General features: G+C 36.5%; 1 long non-coding RNA gene across 2 annotated transcripts in view; it reads left to right on the plus strand.

The window, feature by feature from the left end:
• Window positions 1-18,879, plus strand: part of LOC121095619 — a 149,324-nt gene that overhangs the window by 37,848 nt on the left and 92,597 nt on the right. Inside the window, exon 2 of one of the 2 annotated variants that reach the window (XR_005830158.1) lies at window positions 4,251-4,354. The exons of the other annotated variant lie outside the window; for it this stretch is intronic. This is a non-coding gene — a long non-coding RNA (uncharacterized LOC121095619). The remainder of the gene's footprint in view (window positions 1-4,250; window positions 4,355-18,879) is intronic. 2 annotated transcript variants of the gene reach the window in all.

Here is an 18,879-nt window from a genome sequence, read left to right on the forward strand (position 1 = left end):
ACCTTCCCAGGCTTCCTCCTAGTTATGAAGTCCTGCCCCCTCCTTGCACAGGCTCTGGCGCCTGGAAAACTCTGCTAGACTTATTTCGTAGCCTGATTCTATTCTATCCGCTTTGCTTGCTGGGTCAGCTTTCCACTGTTTCACATAGCTGAAAGAGCTCAGGTCCAGGAAGCGCCAGAGGCAGGAGACAGAAGTGCGTGGTGAGGAGCACACAGTTGTGAGCAGATGGCAAAGTTGAGCTTTTCCTTTTTCAACAGCAGTAACCAGTGGGATCAGCTCACCCTGTAACATGTGGCATCACTGAAAGTGGCAGGTTCACCTTTGACAACATCTAGTTGCAGCAGCTTTGTTTCTAATGTACTTACAACTGATGCAGATATGATTACTTTTCCCAACATATATTATCACATTGGAGATTGATGTCTGATCTAATGAAGGGGGATAGTAAAGTTACTTGGTGTTATCTGTGATCAAGAATGAGAATGCTCATATTTTTTCCCAGGCGCTTTTTTGAACAGGCTGATTTCTGACATCTTTTAATTGTTTTCCTCTTTTATGAGTGATAATGATCAACCAAATAACCACGTGGCCAAAAAAGCACATTTTGTAAAAAACTTCTGAAAATGCTAGTGTTAAAGTAAATGGTAAATTTCATTTTGAGGAACTGGACCTTAGCCTTACGCTCTGTTGTTCTGAGGTGGGCAAGGTTATCTAGTTACTCCACTGCACAAATCCCTTTTTTAACATATTTCGGTCTGAAGTACATTTCAATAATCAGACTGTAGACATCTCTAGATAGGTTTATAATACAAAAGCTGATGGAAGGAACTCTACTAACGATACAGTTACAAGAAAGTTCCGGAAAACCACACTAGATCTAATTATGCTCTGAAGAAGTAGTTTTATTTATAGTTTTGTTTTGTGCCTTTAGTGTTGGTAGCACATCTTGGAACTATGCACAGACTACTCTGAATTTAACTTACTCAGTCAAAAGCCAGGCCAGTGTTGTTTATTGTGAGGATTATACTCATGCTTACTGAAGAATTCACTAGCACCGAGTTTCTAATTATAGTTTTTATCCATGCAGTGAGATGTTTTTCATATTGCCTTCTGACCACTGCCCAGCTGGAAATCATTTCAAGTTTCATAGGCTTTCAGTAGTGAAGACTAAGAATTTTTTAAGATGTGTGCATGTTTAGTACATTTGCACAGCTCTTATCATTACATTAGAGTATTTACTAGGAATATATTGTACATTTCTTATTTCCTGAGGGAGTCAATGATTCGTGGGATTTTGTCCTGTAGCACTTACTGTCTGGCCCAGCGGTGACCTTCAGCATCATACATGAAAACAAGATCTATGGCACAGAAAGTCATTTAGGTAGGATAAAGCAAATGCCAGAACTCTCCACAGTAGAGTTACAATTCTGGGGAGTAGGACAGCTCGTATAAACAAACACCTAGCTTGCTTTGGCTGCAGTTCTGGCTAGGTCAGAAGAGAAGAACAGAAGCAAATTTCTTTAGTGCTTTCTTCAGCTTTAATCAGAGGTTCATTTGCCGTGCTGCTAGGCTTGGGGAGGAGGGCCAGGCACATGCTTCATCCAGGTATATCAGAATGACCCTTTTCTGTGGTGTAGCCATGTAAACAAAACGGGTTTGCTACTTCTTAAATTGTACACTTTTTTATTGCAGAATATGCAGAATATAAGATGATAAATTCAGCTGCCAGCTCTTTGTCGATAAAATGGTTGGAATATTCTTATTCATAGTAAGGACATTTTTTTTATTTTCATTACGCTCCCTGCCAATTTTTGCCATAAGATAATGTGAAATCTGCTATGTGTGGGGTTTCTGTAAACAAAACAGGGCTTAGTTTCAAGAACTCTCAATAAACAACTATTACACTCTTCAACAAGATGTTTTACACTTTAGAAAAGTTTGACACTTACATTTCCCGGATGCCTGCTTTCATTGTTGCTCTTAAAGTTCTGCTTTAATTTCGCTGTCGTGTTTTTGGACATTTTGATAGTTTCTAATTTTAACTTCTTGGGTGAGATTTAAATAGTAATATTTTCTTATTTTCTATAACTGTTCATTGTATGTGTGTAGATATAATTTTATTTTGCTATATATTGGACTGGCGATACTCTGTTATTTTATTGCTGTGCAAATTCAGGTTCCTGCCGGATTTTCCTTCCTAGTCTCCCAGTGTTTTTCACAGACAAAGCTCTCCTCATCAGTGGAAGCTGATTGACCCAAGGGCCTAAAAACTTTATTTTACCTATTAAAAATAATACCAGAAGAATGCAGCACAGTTAATATGGTGATTTGTCTTTGCGATTCATTTCAATACCTCTCTTATCTGTGGTAGCACTGTAGTGCGTGTGTTAATGTAGTACATTTAAACATCAGCAGATGGGGCCCTTGTTTCCTTTGAAGAATGGTTTGTCTTTGAATTTTATTTTTTTTAATGTCTGTGGCAAGAATGAATTTTTCTTGTTCTAACACATTAAATTAATGTAGTCTTTGTAGCAGATAGGGATCTAAACGCAGATCAGAACGCCTGAACTTTAGTGGGAAGTGAATGTTTCCAAATCTAACTGGAGATCTAATTTTCATGGCTGGCCCTTATTTCTGTAACTGACTGAACAAAAACCTCAGCTTTGAACACCTCAGAAATTTTCTGGGGTTTGGAAACCAGCTGTCTGCCTTGTGGTTGAATCCATCTTTCTACTGTATTTCATAAATCTTTCTATAGGTAAAAGAATAAAGCAAATTTTTATGTCTTCTACAGAATAGGCAGCGCTTTTCAAAGTTATTTGCAAAATGCAGTTTCCTTTTTCCCAAGGTGAAGTAACATAAAGGCTGTATAAAAGTGAAGAAAAAGGCATTGTAGAAGCAAAGCAGAAATCAGTGTAGAGACTAATGCCTTTTTTTAAGTGTTGCATCTAGAGGAAAAGCATAGGAACATGCAGCTAAAGGTAGCATATGTTTTAACTCAATTTCCTTGCTTTTGAAAGACTTGAGTTGTAAGTGGAAGGGGCTGAATACTTGAATATGGTCATTTTTTTTCTAAGCTTGGTTGTCACCTTAACTGATTCTGTTAGAGCTAAAATACATGCATTTTATTTGTGAATAAAAAAATGTGTGGAAGGCAAAGCAATATACTCTGATGCCTTAACCAATCTTATGAATGTATTACAAATTTAAACTTGTATTTTGCAAATGGGTGTCTCATAGTTTGGAATGACTTTATCAGAGTTGTTAATCTTTCTGATCTAAATAAGAACCTTATTTGAATGTGGCTATAAGGTGCGTTTTTAACATAATGTGTCGCAGAGGGCAAATCTTTCGTATTATTAACTTCAAACACCAAAATTGCTCCGTCTGTGCCATTCTGATCTGTCATGTCGGAATGACTGCTGCTTGCTTATGCGAACTTCTTCATGTGGTACACTTGTGTACTAACTTACAGACGGCAGGTTTGTTATTTGGGGGAAAAAGCACAATACCTAATAAGTTTTAAAATTCAGCATGTCAAGAAAACAAGCCATGTTTGAAAGAGGAGTACACAATTTGCATTTGTTGGATATTGTACCTCTACCCAAGGGTTGATACTAAGGGTTAAAGTAATGCTGTTTTAAAACTGAAAATTACGTAGCATGGTTTCTAGGTAAAGCATGTCAATTTGGTACATCAGTTATTGTTGTTTATACATCAAGAATTACAGTGATGCAGCCATGATTTACACTTACTCTTTACTTTTTACATATGAGACTTGTTATTAACATTAAGCATATTTTCCACGTCTAATGGTGCAGGCCATGCAAGGCCTGTCAAAAATTATTGGTATTTTAATTCTACTTTTTTAACTCCATTTTTTTTTTTTTCTGGAGGTATGATTTATTTTCCTGAATTCAATACGGAGGAAATTTCAGGAACACTTTGCTGGTTGCTTGTTTTGCTGATTTGGCTGCACAACTGATGAACAGTATGTCCTATTGAAAGATCACCTAAGCATACCATTCTGCTTGAATTAAAATTATTTTATCTGCATCATATGTATTATCTGAGCATCTCAATGCTTCCCTGTATTTTATTACTGATGTTCTCCTATATATTTCTCTGGGTTGGGCCAAGTTGTTCTGTTCTTAACACAGATACAATATAGGGGAAATAATCTGATCAAATCATTGGGGTTGTACTGGATTTTTACTGATGTAATTCCATCAAAATTTTGTTCCCTGCAGACATTGCACATGGCAGTGTTTCAGCTCAGAGGGAAAAATTGACTTGCACACCACATTGACTATATTGGCATTTTCTTCCAAAATGGCAGTGGATTATTTTTCAGGTAAGAAAGAAATGACAATTTTATTTGTACCACAAAACACTCAGGAAAATATTTTTCTCTACAAGTACATTTTTCTTGCTGTACACATGAAAAGGAATGTTTTTCAGGTGTGCGTACAGTATATAAAGAAGAGAAGATGTTTAGGTTAATTATGAGGTATTTCTTATATAGTGCATTAAATAAGTAATGTAAAGAGAAACTAAGATCCAAGGATACTGTACAATTGTCTAATTTAAATTATTATTATAGTAGCTGATTGATCCTTTACTCAACACTAATTTTTATATCTCTTTTTAGCTGTGTATTCATCATGAAAATTATCAAATGAAATTTGAATTTCTGTTGCTCAAGGGGGAAATGAAAGAGGTTTAAACCTTTGAGTAGGAGGAAGGGAGGGAAAGAACTAAAAGGGAGGTTATTTTTTTAGAAGTACGGGAGCTCTGCTTTAGTTGGAAACTGAGATACGGCAGCTGTTTAGAGCAACTTACATCTCTGGGAATGCTAATGGCCATGATTTGAGTGTCATTAGAAACTGTTCCGTACATTGTTAAGTATAAAAAAGTGAGGAAGGAAAGGAAAGGGATTTGAAGAACAAGGCCCTTTTAGAGACAAATATCTTATTCACAGTATCCTTATCTAGGAATTTCTACACATGTAAGAAAGGAGTAACAATCGTTACTAAGCATCCATGAGACTATTTATCTAATTGTACTTCATGGATCTTCTAGAGTTTAGCTTGCCATTTAGTGCCCTCTCTTTTTTTCTGTTAGAAATGTATTCAAATAAAAATGCAAAATAAGGTGTGATTTGTGCAGGTTAATCTTAAGGTTTGCTCTGTAGCTTTTCTCAAGAAAAGTTCTGTGGTGAATTTTTCTAATGGATTTTGATTTTGGGTTTTGTCTTATAAGGCCTGCACAGAATACATTGAATAAAACCATACATAGATTACCTCCCCCTCCCCCCCCTTCCCCCAATCTGATGAGCAGTATGGGTGTGGTGAACATATTCCCGTGTGCTGTTTTTCTCGCTAAAACATTGTAAAAGCCCTTGCCACAAAGTATAATGGTGAAGGGCTGTCTGACATAACTCAGTGTAGGGTAAATTTTGGAGCCCAGTGGGGATGTTCCGTTCTTTGCATTTCTGAGGCTGTAGCTCTGTGAAAAGGGTGGAGGCTTTAGGCGAGAAGGGCTTTTTGGGGGATTTTCTGAAGGAGAGCACTATGTGCTGGTGTTGTAGGAAACTCCCAAACACAGTGGGTCAAGATGCGAACCTCCTCCAGATCAGAGTCTACATCTGTGCACCTTTAATGAGGGAAAGTTGGGTATATTTGGTATTTTTTTTTTATTCCCTGCAAATCCTGTTCACCTTAAATTTGTATAAAAGGGACTAATGTAAGAAAATACATATTTTTATTTACCTTTTGGAGCATATCAGCAGAGCTGGTTGTGCTTAGAACCCTGCCTTACAGAGCTGGAAGTTTCCTCAGATCAGGAGCTCTACCAAAACTGGTGCCAGAGCTGACATGTTTGTTGTGTGTCACTGGATCTAACAAAACATGGCAAGCTTCAATTCCAGCATCCTAACACTGGGCTCTTACAGCTGGATTTTAAGTAGCACTTAGCAGTGCTCCTGAGGATCTCAGCTGATTCCCAGGGACAATCTGTTCAAGACTGCAGAAATTTTGACATTATTAATTGTAACTTTGGATTGTCTGACTTAAAACTTCATGTTTTAAAACTTTATTTACAGCATGGTGTCTTAGGTTGGTTTTCATCAGTGTTCTAAATGAGTAATGTTTGATGTTTCACAATACTTTAAATTAATAGATAACCATTTACAACATTAACACTACCTTAATGAAGATTTTTGCTTGGTATTACAAACAGCTGCTGAAAATACAGTTCATCTATCATTTATAATCTTTTATTAAATTCACACCTGGCAATGCAGTATAGTTAAAAGTCTGTTAATTATGAGACCTGTGTTTGGGAGGCCTGTAAGTCTCATTTCCAATCTTAGCAGGCTAGATCTTTGTATGCAATATTTTCACTAGGGTGGACTTTTTTCTCCTTGAGTGGGTCAACATTTAACTTCTTCCCTTCTCGATAAATAGGTAATTACTCCAGAATTACCTGAAGATGCCAAGTAAGAAAAGGGTTGGGTTGGGGATTTTTTTTGCCTTTTTATCCCCTTTTTTCTAAGCAGTCTTTGCCTGGATGCGAAAACAAATAACAGAACAGAGATGAAAAACAGTTCATAATAAATGATTTAACATGTATAACTTTTTTTCATTTGCGAATTGTCTGTGAGATGCTTTTGATTCTCTCAAATGAATTTGCTATTCAAAATTATTCACCAAATACTTTATCTGAATAATTTTTGGTCTGGAGATTGTTGGCAAGCAGATTGTTGCATGTATTTGAATTTCTAATTTCAGATATCACTCTGTACATGTTGATTAGATGTAGTAACATTTATGTTCCCTATTTGAAAGAGTAGTTACTAGAACTCTTAGAAGGAAATTTCTAACCTGAATCCTGGTGGTTGAAAGTTCAGAATTATCAGCAAGTACACAGTCTCCAAGTGGATGGGCTGGTGACTGCTCCTTGAGCATAAATTCACTTGACAAAGTCTAGGTCTGTTGCCTCTCTCAGAAACAATTCTTGCAACAAACCACCACAAATTCACCCCCCAAAATTATCTATGCAAAAATGTGCATATATTAAAAAAAGTATTAACTTAGCTTGGTCTTATTTTATTAATGTTCTTCATTTTTAAAATCCAGTAGAGGGTACAGATTGCCGTTCTCAGGGAGCTGCCATTATCATGGAAGATCAGGCTGGAGGCTGCTAAGAGGATTGGAACAGCATACAGGAGATGAGGGAATGGGACTTGAAAGGGAAAGCAGAATATTTCATAGTAACAGAATAAATAAACCTGTCAATTTAGGGGCCACATTAAACTGTCCAGTATTACATTTTTTTTAGGCTGACAAATCTGATGAAGAGTATAGAAAGGATGGATGGGCAGAGAAAAAGATGATTCAATGTATTGTTCTTATGTAGCAGCTTCAGACAAACTATCTCTAACCAGTTTACCAATAATGAGATATTACTATATGGAACTCAATACGATAGGTTTTACATTTGTCACGCAGGAAGACAAGACAATATCTTGAAGAAAGAGAGATGGAGAAAATGATGAGGAGTATTAAAGAAACAGTACAAGTTCTCTTGTAGGGAGGGAAACAGAAAAGCATAGAAGAATGGCTAAGAATGAGAGGGGATAATGCACACAGTGGAACTAGAGCTGACCTGCTGGATCAACCAGTCTGATATCTGAAATGTATCACAGGAATGCTTGCTATTGTAAGGATGATGTTGGCTGGCTTCCAATAGAAGCTAGTCACTCATTTTTTGCTTAATTTTGTGACTTGGAAAGTTCTTGTTATACTGTTTTTTGTAACATTTCATTGGTTTTCTGCTACAACAAATGCTTTATCTGTCTTTGTTGGCACTCTATTCCATACCCAAATGGATGGATTAGAGACAGGCAGATTCTAAAGAGAAAGTTAAGTCTTGGTTTAAAAATGAATAGCAATTTCTTAAGGAGGATGGAAGTTTTAAACTAGATGAGTTAATACATTCCTATGAAAGAATAACTCCTAATTATTAAGTGCCATACTGATGTGGTAGAAAGAGGTGCAGTGGCCTTAGGAAACATGTAGTGGCCAAGTAGATTCTCAAACTAAGTCCAGAAGAAAAATTGTCACTGAAAGTGGGCTTTGTTTTGCTTTAATAAGTAACTTAACAGTGATTGTGGTAGTTGTCACACTTCTGGACTGGAAAAAGTCTGTAACCCTTTGGACATTGCTGATATTTAAAGTGACAGAGCAAAATCATAGAAGATACTGATGTATTAAGTAAACTGTTGAGTAATATATAATTATATTTAAAAACATGATTAATAGAGCAAGTACTTTTGGCAGTTTTTGCTGGGGAGTAAACAGGAGATCTCAAAGAGAATTATGGAGAGGGAACTTTAAAGGGAATTTGGAGAGGGAAAGAACGTTTAAGGCTCAGGGCTGATTTCAAGAGTTTTAATCTCTTGAATTAGTAGGGCAAAGATTAACTGTGGCCTGGCTTTACGTGCCTATGCAACTCCACTGAAGACAAAAGGAATTGTGCTGACACAAGTAAGCGGAATTTAGATCCTCCTTGCAGTAAGGTGGCCAGCATAGTAGATGATCTTGCTAAAATCCAGTGCAGTACTGAAGCTTGCACTTTTTCAGTCTTTTCCTAGCTGGACTCACTGTTTCACTAGAGATTTGGTTTCACAATTTTTATGCATTTTTTTGAAAGTGCACTTTCATAATGAGCCTCTTTTCTTCAGTTCCATGTGTTCTTGAAGCTTTTCAGATCTTCCTAAGCACTTTTGTGAATCTTTTTATGTACCTCTAGTTACAGCCTGATTACAGAATGTTTTGGATGAATATTTGCAGTTTGGATGAATAGCTGAAGGTGCACCAAATGGTGGCATTCAGAAGTATTTGACCAAGAATGATTGACAGTGTCTGTAACTACTTATTATGTCAAGGCTTCAGCACACCGATTGATGGGAAATGATGTATAATAAATTAGAATGATCACACATCATTTCCCATCGATTGAAATGCCAAATCCTTTGATGGAGTAATGAGTTATGGCCAATACTACTCACTGTCTTAGTGGGAGATTGATTGCATATCCCTTCATCAATGTGATCAAACAACTAAGGAATCCAAAGTACACATGTAGCATGCAAGTTCAACTGTGTTTTCAGTATAAAGTGAGAATAATACTATAAAGTCAGTGTTGCTTCTGTGGTACTATCAGTGCTACCTGGGTATATGTGAAACATGAGCAAACATGAAAATGTGGCCAAATTCATGTCATACAGACACATTAAATAAACATAAGCAGATTTTCTCTCTGTTTCACATACCAACAGAAGACTAGGGATGTGATCTAACTTACCAAAATCAGTTATACAAATAATTTCTAGTTAGGAAAACCCTAACTAATGAAAACTCAGTTCTTGCTTTAAATTTTTCATGAATTGGATGTCCTTACAAAAAATGAAACTTAATTTGCTCTGGCTCAGGAAAGAGTAGGTAGAGCTGTATCTCCAGGAAAGTACATGGACCCAAATTAGTAAAAGGAAAGGGAAGTTTCTAGGAGTCTGCTGAGAAAATATATTCCTTTAGAATTTTGTATTTTTTTTCCTTTGAGAAAGTTCTTCATCTCCATCTGTATATTATAAAATCAATTAATTGTACCAGCTAGTCTCTCTATTCTTCTTTCTCAGGAAAGATACTTCAGTGCAAACACATGTGTACACATTGTGCCTATTCCAGTGTGTTATTACTTATATACTCAATTTCAGTTTTACTTCACATATAGCAGTACTCTCCATGAGCAAAAAAACCCCACCAGAAAACATTGGTTAACATACAAGATGATGTAGCTGAAGAAAATACGATCTATAACAAAAGAAGAGTATGAAGAGCTTTTACTTGAGCTTATGGATTGAACATAGAGGCCATTTATTTTTCTTCACTGTTCTTTTCAGCTGTTGTGAAGTGTATGTAGTCTTTCTGTGATTAAGTCTTCCAAAGTAGTAATTAGGTAAATTCCCTTAGGGAAGGAATTGCAATAATTTTCTATATTTAAATGTTACTTTATAGGTGCATAAAAGCTGAGTTTTGATGCACAACTGTTCCATGTTGTCTATGAGAGAATGTGATGATGTGTGGACTTGTTATGTACTTAAGTGACTTTAAAATGTTTTCTAAATTAATTTTCATGAGAAAGAATTATATTAAAATTACTATTTCTGGATTGCAGTTGCACAATAAGGACTGGTCAACAGAGCAATGACAGCAGTATGAGATCAATAGTTGGAAGCTAACTTTAAAACAGGTACTGTTGCTGTCTTGCCATAGCAGCATGAGGCTTAATGTGGGCCAATTAACCCTACCTGTCATGAAGATTTTGCAGCAGGCAGTCACTTTCAAAGTGCTAGAGCCAGACAGCTACCAAGATTGGAGCTAGCTAATTTAAGCTCTCATGAGCATCTACAGAGCACTCCAATCACTACTGTTACAGACTATGTAACCTCTGCAACGTGAAAGCAGTGTGGTCACACTGCAGTACCGAGGCTGCAGGCAAGTATTTGTAAATTAGGAAATGTTGGAATGTAGGTTGCTTGTGATACTTAAATTTTATCTCTGTATGCATATTCACTATGGCAGAGCCTTTAATTACATGATCACCTGCTATGTTTTTCTACTGACTTCTGTCTCATTCAATGCATTGCATAGGTAGCAATCATAGACAGCATCAACTTTTTAGTATCTTCCTAATGGAAAAAGGGAAGCACAATTTTACAGTTACATGGACCTCAAACAATTACGCTGGGCCCTGACAAGAATTTGAAACCTGAACTTTTGCTCTTGGAATGTGATGAACTTTAGGACTAAATGAGTACCCAGTAGGAAAAGCCAGCATTCCTGGCATGATTTGCTTAAACTTTGAGCTAGTTCAGATTGCTACCAGCAAGTAGTCCAAGGCATCTCTCTCTCTCTCTCTCTCTTCTCCATCCATCCATCCATCCGTTCGTCCAGTCCAGTCCAGAAGGATATGGACAGTTCTGCATTTTCTTTAGGTGGGCATAGACCCAGCTGTAGATTACAAACAGTGTTGCTCTGCAGATAATGTTTTGACATTCTGTAATTGCAGGCTGCTCAATAGAGACAGGAAAGCCCTTTCTTTTTTCAGGAGTTTATAACTCTGCAAAACTTAGGCAGAATATACAGTGACAAAGAAAGGATAGTTCTGTGGGTTAAGAACTTCCCTTTGTCCCACTTCTAAGGATTCCTGTAGCAGTGACATTGTTTGAGTTTATTAGGGACACTTCCAGAAAACCTTAATGTAAGGAATTCTGGTAGCAGTTACTGGTGACAGCAGGACAAACTAAAGAAGTAGCAACTATATAATAGTTAAGGAATTAACTTTGAGAACTGATTTTATATTCACATAATATATGTACAGGCACATGAATAACAGAATTTTTAAAATTCAGCTCTGTATTAAGATTCAAACTCAGTATTTCACTTATTGCCAATTGGCTTTCATCCATTTGCTCCGTTAGAAGCCATTCTCCTGCATTACTCATTAGCACAACAGCAGCACAATGTACACAGTGCATAACCTGTTCTTGAAAAATATATGCCAACTTCCAAATTATTTTTTAATATTTTTATCTGTAAGGAAAGGCTAAATATTTGGAAATTGGTAGAATGACTATGCTTTGGGTTTTTATACCACTGTAAGTCACAGCAAAATTTGACCTCAGATGTTTAACTTGCCTCCCATGAAAATCAATGTGGTTGGTGAATCCAAGTTCTCATTTAAATGTACATTGAGACACTGAAGTACTTTTTATAAAAGTGAATTTTTGACCAAGTACGGTAAATTGTAACAGCTTCTGACCCTGTTACAATAAATACATAATTTATCACAAGTACTCTACTAAACACAATTTTTCTGAAGTATCTTGGAGAGGTGGTTACTTGCTATGCATATGCAATTGCCACTTTTTAATATTTAAATATCCTGGAAGTTTTACTTTTTTGTTCAAAATGGGGAAGGCACATCAGCTTTCATAGCTGAATCAAAATCAGTGTTAAATAATTACAAATGAAAAAATCATCTGAAGCTATCCAACATGTATTTTTATACTGTATCTCAGAAGGTCAAAACTAAGATTGAGAAAACATGCATGAATACAAATTGCTTTGCCATATTCAGGTTCCTTTAGTTTTCATGGATGATTAAAAAAACTCCTCAAAATGATAGGGCTGCAGGAGGACAGCAAATTCCAGGGCACCACACAGCAATGTAGATTTCTGGAGAGTTATCCTGTTACCAGGCTCCCCTTTGCGCAAATGCCACAGAATTCCTGCCAACTCACAGTATTATCAGGATTTAATTAGCACTGAGAAATACATTAGAAGGCTTTGAACTCTGGGATAGAGAAAAATGTATGAAAATCTCATAAGCAGCTGAACTTAAGGAAAAAGTTGGGATAAATTTAATTGCCTTGCTATTGTTTAGGTTACCAAAGAAGCCAAAGATCTGATGAGGAAAACAGATTGTGATAAATTAGTCAGGGCAGACCACTGTATTAGTGAGGCCGCACTTCTTTGTTTATATTGCTGCATAACTCTGCTTTGAGAATTACAGGTAACTGAGGACAAAGAAAATGGGAATATTAATCACACCGTATGCTTTTGGTCTTTATTAGTCCTACTTGTATTGCACCAGCACTTGGAAGCCCTAGTCCTAGACACCATTTCATATATATGCGACAAAGGTCACTCCCAGGCCTAAAGAATTTATAATCCTGTGCATGAGGCAAGGCATCCCAGATGGGTGCAGGCTGACACAAGCGTAAGAAAATACAGGGATCGTCTTGTTCAATATGGTAGACAGCCATTACACTTTTACAGCACCTTTGTCATTGCCCGCTGGTGTTCCCATGTAAGCATTAGGAAAACTTTTAGGCAGGTGGTACTTCATTTTTGCAGGTGTTTAAGATAGTACCATCTTGGAGAGAGAAAATACTGAAGTGCTTGTTTTAAAATTCATCAAATCCATGATGAAACTGGTTTCCCCTTTTGTCTGATTCTCTGATTCATTTTATGGGAATAGGGAAAAAGAGTCTTGTGTCCTGCCAGCTCTCAGAGTACCACTGACTCTGTAGTGTTTTCTAGGAAATTGCTTGGGAAAGTGTAGATCATTTACAGGTGAAACCTCTCAGTTTTCATTACTCAATAAAATGCACACAGACAAGTTACACAAATAACGGTACCTTTAAAAGCATTTTTTCAAGTACTGTAATGATGCTCAAATTAATTCAAGTGATTTTATTAGAGATAAAAATTATTGGAAATCTTGATTTCTTCCATGATGCCTCTAAAACTATACCTAAGTGAAACATTTTTACTTTAGATTCAGAAATAAAAACTTCTGGTATTGCTCATCATTAGAATTTTCCCCCTCAGGCTTTGTCTTTATTAGCAGCTTAAGAGTATATTTAGCACTGTCATATGTGAAATCTCTTCTGTTTGCTAAACTAATATGGGATAAAATGTCTTTTTTTACAGTGTTGCTCATTCATTATATAAAAATGGAAGAAACTACTTTAGTGTGTATATAGAACTGCTCTCTATTTTTATGACAGAAAGGAGGTGACAATACACATCCCTTAGGCACTCAGGGGTATTATGTAAGAGTCATTAGTGTAATTGATATCCATATAAAGAGTGTTATATCAAACATGATTAAAATGTGCAATATATTACAGAGGTTCCAGTGTTCCAGCTGCTTTGTTATAATCCTTCTTCTGATAGATATATTTCTACTTCCTTGTGAAAAAGTAAAATTATTTCAGAAGAAAAGATCTTTTCCTTCTTTTCTAATTTAAGGCATGATTTCTAAAAGGCGTATCTTGTCCTATATATAGGATTTTCTCATGTACAATGAGGTGAACATTTACTGTATGTCCACTCAAGCAATAACAATTTAATCAAGAGAATTTCTTGTTTTATGAAGGCTTTTTATTAGCAATCATTTCCACAGACTGCTAATAGGCCTTAACAATTCTTGCAGTAGGATAAGATAGTCTCTTGATGGCATGCTACACCTTGTCAAGAAAACTAAACTCAGAAGAATAGATTTTATGTCTGCTTACACCTCTTTTACACCAGAATGGCAGTGCTGCCTTTATTCTCCTGAGAGATGGGGAGGTGTGCATATCTAGATAGGAGTTTTAAATTTCCATTCTTACCGTTTTGTTTGGTTGTTTTTTTAAGGAAATTTTACACTATTTTTAATGTCTAGTTTAAAATATTTTCCCCCTTTTCTCTGAATGTCAAATGAACATCTTCCTTCAGTTCCTTTCTTTAAAGACATTCTCAATGCAATTTTTTTCAGTAAAAATCTGATATTAGAAAGCAACCCCTAAATTAAAAATCTTCTAATTTTCAATGTTAGCCAGGCAGAAGGTGGTAACAGATAAGAGGCAGCCTGCCTAGAGTTCAAACTGCAGGGGACCATAGTCAAAGGACAAGATTTCCTATGGTAACAGCAGTTTCTAATGGATGACCAAGCTTGAGTTTTCCACATTCATCACTGCCCAAAACTTGTTAGTCACTATAGCTCCAGCCTTGTAGGGTTCTTCATCTCACAGCAGCACAGTCTGTGCCTTTCAAGATTCAGGGTCCCCGATACAGTGCCACGCGAGACATATTCTTCCTTCTATGTCCAGTTTAGGTTGCAAGGTCTTCATTCTTTTCTGGTTGTAAGCATTGAGTCACTTGGGACCAACTGAAAGCACAATGTTTACGTGTGACTCTCTCATCATGTTTCTTGTCACAACTGTCAGAGTTTAGCAAGAAGCTACCGATAATGGTCTTTTCTCACTATTGCTAAATTAATAGTTTATAACTTTACCAAACTTGAACATCTTAGCTGGTATTTTCCTTGACAGGCATTTGTCCCAAACACAGTATGTTTAATGATTAAGCTCTAACACTTTAGTCATTTCCAAGTAAGAGGTTGCAAGGATACATCAGTAGTGCCACCTTTTTTTTTTTTTTTTTTTTTTTGCTATGTACATTCCTTGAAGAATTCATCTGCACTGAACATGCCATGCTCCAGGCCTGCCTGTAGGAACAGGATAGTCCCCACACCTGCGGGTGTGACTGCGATGCTGGGCACGGGAACTTTTTGTTGGAACAATCCAGCAGGACATGTGATTAGTAGAAAAATCTGATTAATTCAGAAATGGAAGCAGAAGAAATAGAGGGGAGGGGAGAGAAAGAAAGCTACTGTAGAGGAAATGAGATTTGAACTGAAGAGGATGGATGTTAGGAAAGGGGGTGCAGGAGTAGCAGAGACGTGACAGTGCAACATGGAATAGAGTATATTTGGAGACAAAAGAAAAAAAGGTAGTTTTACTGTGAGAAGCTAGAATGTCCTCCAGAAACTTGGATTTGAAACCAAGAGTCTTTGATTTCTTCCTACTTCTACCATCAGCAAGTGTTTGGCAGAGCATGTATCTCTCACTATGCCATCTGAGTGCAAGTTAGTTCAGAGAGGACTGTGCCCAGCTAGGGGGTTTTCTACATTGAGACAAAAAGCTTTTCCTGGCTAATGGAATAAGGTGACTTTGCTGCCTCAGCCACCCCCTTTCCAGTTCAGGTACAGGGATAGGACTGACAATATTTCTAGCATGCAGGATTTAGGTTTGGTCTGCTAAGGCTGCGCTCACGCACCTCACTGGTTCTTTTTCGAGGATGCACATTCTGACTATTCAAAATTTCTTAAAATTTGTATTTTCCAAAGAAGCTTTATTTGGATTTGCCAGGTGTCTGTTATACAGTAACAGATATTTCCTGTGTGCAAGTATACTCAGAAACAGGGATCATTATGCTCAAAAATTGTGAGGTTACCGTGAGAGAGTTGATGAAAATATGACCAGTAGAAGGGACAACTTTCGCAAAGGGAACAACAGCATCTGCATGTAGTGACTGTCAGCAAGAACTTCTGGCACTGCCATGTCTCGTAGCTTGTCATTTTAGCTCAGAGTTAAATAATGGAATGTTTCATATGCCTTTAGTGCAAGCTGGTTATAACCTATACAGTAAATATATATTTATAATGTTTGCAACACTACGTAAATAGTGAGTTTGCTGTAGGAGACGACAGTGGTATAATAGCAACACTTAAAGTATGATCTTTCCTTTTATGTGAGTGGAGTTATTGATTATAGAGAACCTGTTTTACAGCCAACACAGTGACTTTCCTGTGCAGTAATTGTATATATGCTGCAGTTTGCTGAGGACGTATGTGATTGCCTGAGAGCAGTATTGCTCTCTACTATGGTAACCCAATTTCAAATCTGGTACTTCTGGTTTGCGTTATGAATAAAGTAATACAGCAGTGCTGCACAGGAATGTATACGGGAAGAGTGGAAACTTTCCTTCTTGTTGTGTATTCTGTGTGGAAGCTACTTTACTCATCATGTTTCTTTTTAACCTCAGCCCTAGTCAAATTTATGACAACACTTGTAGGGGTGAAACAAGCAATCTGCAGGTCAGGTTCAATGGAGACAGAAGTGGGTAAGTGCACTTACTCTCTTGTAAGCCTTTATTACTAAGTGTTTGTTTTCAAGAAAGAGAAAGCTGTGCTGCCCAGCTTCATTGCAAATTCTGGACTTACAGTTTTTAGATGATGAAACAGGAAATTTCTATTGGCCAATAGAATGAACAGTTTATCTTGTAGCAGTGGCCTTCATTCAGACAATATTTTTTTTTTTCAGCCTCCTGATTAATAGTCTCCAAGGAGGGACGGTTTTTCTTGTTTTTTTTAAGCTGGAAGCAATAAGAAAATTTTGCCTATTCCAGTGCTAATGCATGCTTCTTCCAGGATTCCGATTGTTTTGGACACAGAATAGGAAGTGCATGTCCAGATGGGAACTTTAAGAATCAGCCTGTCGCTGTGTTAGGTGACATACCTTTCACATGCGAGGAAAACCTCAATTTCACATGCTTGAAAGTATATACCCTCTCTGGACATAGAAATCAGGGTTTGAGAATAAAACAAACTTGAATTAAATTGGTTTCATTTTGAAAAGTCAAACCCCATAAGACTTTAATACTTGGGTGTATGCTGATGAAATACCATGACTCTAAAGACTATTAATATTCATAGGAAGTCTGAAATAATTCATGACTTTCTGGAGTAATGTTAGATGATGTACGATGGTAAACAGTATCATTTACACTGAACCTTAAAAATTATTGACAAAGACAAGTTCCTAAACACTGGCTAAACCTTGTATTTGTTGTTATGATTTCTTGGTTTTATACTTCAAGCAGATTTTCAATTAACTCCACTGTATTCAGAGTAATTATTCATTTATTATAGTCAGTTTAGATGTGGTAAAGATTAAAGGAGTAAAACAAATCATTTCAGTGACATAGGCTAGTGATACATTGTTATTATTCTGATTTCTTTGCCTCTTGTGTAAGGAAGATTTATAGCATCCATTTTTGAGTGATTTCTTGTTAGCATATATTTTTATAGGTATTTATTTGCTAATATAAAGTGTTTTGATAAAGGAAGAAGCTATCTTCCTCTCTCCCCATTCGTTTAGGAAATATGAACATTCCTAGTAGATTTGAACAGCACACATATTATACATACAATAAAATGTACTTGTCTATTAATAAAAAAAAGATAATAATGTGATGCACCGCTGTTCTAAGATAACTACATGTGTTTGATGTTGAGAAATTAATGGCATGAAGCAGATGCCTTCAGTCATCTAGGAAGTGTGGTTTCCCAGTGTACTGCAACTGCATGCCCTGCAGTGTGTCATCTCACTTATAAAGGGGTTTTACATGTTTATAAAAGTGTGTTAAATATTGGTAAAGTTTATTTTATGCATTATGCATAAAAGTTGTCATTAGGATTTAACAAAGCAGCTTGCAGAGAAAGATTAGAAATAAAATCTCTGTATACAAAAACGATTTGGATGGTTTAGCTAGATGGTTCTGACTTAAAAAAATTAACATTTCACTTACTGTTCTCAAACATTCAGAGAAAGGAGAAAAACAGCACTAGCTGAAAAGAGTGAAATATGTGTTGTTATAGCAGTGCCTAGTAGGATCACTATTACAGAGGTTCTTTTAGTATTTCCATTATAAATCCTCTTTATTCAGTGTAATATCGTGGTAATTTCAAATCACATTTGGCTTTAACTTGGCAAATAATCTGTCAACACAGAAATTCAGTTATTTTATATGTATGTATGCATTTATTCTTATATGTGCACAGACTATATCATGTTCACACGTTGCTGATGTATAGATTTTAAAATAAGCAATGATTGGACAGCTACTTTTTTTTTGGTCCAGTTTTCCTAACCATCAATTTAAAAGGAGATTACAGATGGGATTTTCAGAAGCACTTAGCATTGCCTTAAATGGTCACATTTAAGTTAATGGTAAAATTCCAATGACTTAAATTGCAGTAAAGTTAGGTCAGTGCTGTTGAAAATCTTACCCCATCCTTTCAAAATATGTTTAGGGGTCTAGCTGTAGGTGTGTGGTATAAGTGACTGACTTATGGGCATAGTGACAATTTACTGGAACTTCAAGGAGATCATTCAGAGCTCTTTTGTGCCTCAGAACGTTCCCTGCCTAGATAAAAAGCCTAAAGCACTAGTCTAGGCACCTCTATTAGATGTTTAATTGATTCAGTTGGGGGAAATTGTTTTCCTCTTTAAAAACAAACTTGAAAGGATGCTTTTATGTTGGATCTAAATAAAGCGAAAAGACCCATTAGGAAGTGAAGGATGCCACAAGTAAACAACATGGATGAATGTCATGGCTGGAGTTATATGGCAGTAGTATA

This window comes from Falco naumanni, chromosome 11 (assembly GCF_017639655.2).
Source record: "Falco naumanni isolate bFalNau1 chromosome 11, bFalNau1.pat, whole genome shotgun sequence".
In the NCBI taxonomy this organism is placed as follows: domain Eukaryota; kingdom Metazoa; phylum Chordata; class Aves; order Falconiformes; family Falconidae; genus Falco; species Falco naumanni.